The following is a 2,648-nucleotide window of genomic DNA, read 5'->3' on the forward strand; positions in this document are numbered from 1 at the left end:
CACTGTCACCTTTTCTGTGTTTATTAAAGTTGGAATACAGAGAATTTTGAGAAGCACACAGGCCATCTTTAAGGAAGCAAGCACACAGTCAAACAGAACACCAGAGCTTTTTAAAACAGCTCCCTGATCACAATCAGATGAGTGAACACCTGCGAGTTCATTGGTGGAGATAAAAGCATGACTGATGTGGTCGCGGGTGATTGGATTGTTGTGCAACATCCTTTGGAAGTGCCTTTGAAGTTTGCATTCTGATGACGAGTTCTACATCTAGTTTTCACACGTTTAATGATTGAAACATCTCACAAGAAACAAGGGTAACATGTAAATAACAAAGTGATCCGATTGTTTATGTTAATTAGTTACAAAGGGCCTTTGATGTGTACATTAGATTAAATAAATTCTAGATCTGTCTTATATTTGAAACAATATTTGTATTTATTTTCACACAATAAACAAGGATAAAGCGCAAACAAAAAAAAAGTTTCAAAAGAACCACAGTGTTACTATGTTTTGGGGGTGATCAGATTGTTTATGGTAATTAGTTGGTGTCTTTGATGTTTGAAGAAGATCAAATGCATTCTGATGTTGAGCCCTAGATTTGTTTTATATGTCAACAATGTTAAATGCTTTTTTTCCCACACAAGAAACAAGGATAAAGCACAGCAAAAGTGCAATGGTATTGCTGTGCTTTTTTCTATTGCAGGTCATTTAACCTGTTGATACGCAATCGCCCGTATGCGGTGGTGGCGTCACTCTGCTTACATTTAATATATAATTTACCGTCTATAAATGTAATGAATGTTAACACATGATACATCTTTTCAAAGGTCAAAGGGTTCAACATTGATATCCGATCTCTGTTTCACGACAGCAATCCTCCAGAAACAGCAATGGAGTTATTTGTGCAGGAGTACAAATGAAAACATGCGATATCAAAACAGGACTTTTATTATGAAAACACGATCGCCAGATGAATCCAGTTCAACACAAGAGGGTCAATCGTCCATGACAAGCGTTGATTAAAAACATGCAATTGCACTTTTTATCCATAAAATTGATAAATGTGAGGAATATTGATATATTCTCCATTGTTTACATGAGATCTCACCTTCATCATCGTTCTTCAACAAACTGCAATCTGAGCAGCATTCATGTTGTAAAACTGTTTATGATCTGATATATTAGAGTCTCATAAACAAAACAAGCCCATCTCCAAAGTCTATTTTTAAAAATGTGGCGTAGTTTTATTCAGAATAGTCGAGCAGTGCCGTCAGATTTGGTGTCGTCTTGAGAGGCGGAGCTTAATTTTACTCTGAACACTTCCAGAGATTTTACAGACATTAAAGCTGCAGGAACCTCATTTATTATTAAATCATCTTCAGATTAGAAACGTAACTTCTTTAGACTCGAGACTTTGAGGACATTGTATTTCTGGAGTGTCTTGGCACTTTTATTATTGTTTTATTTACATTATAAAAACATGTTCAGCACAGAATATTTCCATTACTATAAACGTCAGCTTCTCTAACTTTAATAAATAACAACATATATTCATTCTGAAACTTGTGAAATAAACCCCAAATTGTCTTCTTTCAAAAGACACTACAACTGTGTCCGTACTCCAAAGGGTCCCGTAAATACAACCATTTAAGTTCAGGTCATTTTCATGGATTGTGCTTATAAAGGGGGCGTATCAACAGGTTAAGAAACCATGATAAAGCACAAACAAATGTACAATGGTATTACTCTAGTAATTCTTTTTTTTGTGTTTGTTTTTTGGACATGTACCTTGGAGTACCATGTAAATATGGACCTGAATGTGTTAATATTTCAGAAACATGGTATTTTTGCACTGGAAATGGCTCAACATTTCTATTGCACAAGGGCTGTTATTTCATATTGTAACTAAGAAGACAAAAGTAATTAAGTATCAGCTAACATCACTTTCTCCATAACATTCCACAGCAGAAATACAAATAGACAGAAATACAGTACAGTAACAGTATAGAGCTATAAAACTGAATTGAGATCAGTTACTCAATGGAGAATTTAATAAGGAATGTTCATCCGAGCACAGTTAGTGACATTGATGAGACTTTTTCTGAAACTCTAGAGGACACGCGTGTGAAACGTTGAGGTTAAACCTCTGAGAAGCATGAGACAACTCTATTTTCTCCCCATTTAATCTCCAATGCAGAGCAGGTGAATCTACCAAGACATTAAAAGAGGGGAGACGTATTTGCGATTGCGATCTAGCGATTTGTTTTTGGCGTTTTGCAATGTTGAATGTATGTTCTGTCAGCAGAAATCAATTTCACCCTCATCAGACAGCATCACGACTTCTGCCTGTCTGTTTAGCATCCTTCTTAGGCCGCAGAGCATGTTATCCATCACACACATTCCTACAGTTGATGGTAAAGACTGAGACACAACGGACTGATGCATGAGGCCGTTACTGATAACAGGTTCCTGGCTGAACTCGGGGTCTTACTTCCATCTGTTGAACTCAACTGAGTGAAAAATGTAGTCTAGTGAGCTGTAAACAGACCCTATAGAGAGTGAGTGAAACTGGAAGTGAGTTTTGGAGTTGATCATTTGACATGTATAATCAATCCAACAAGGAATAAAATCTTTACGTATATCCAACT

Source organism: Xyrauchen texanus, chromosome 22 (genome assembly GCF_025860055.1).
Source record: "Xyrauchen texanus isolate HMW12.3.18 chromosome 22, RBS_HiC_50CHRs, whole genome shotgun sequence".
Lineage (NCBI taxonomy): Eukaryota > Metazoa > Chordata > Actinopteri > Cypriniformes > Catostomidae > Xyrauchen > Xyrauchen texanus.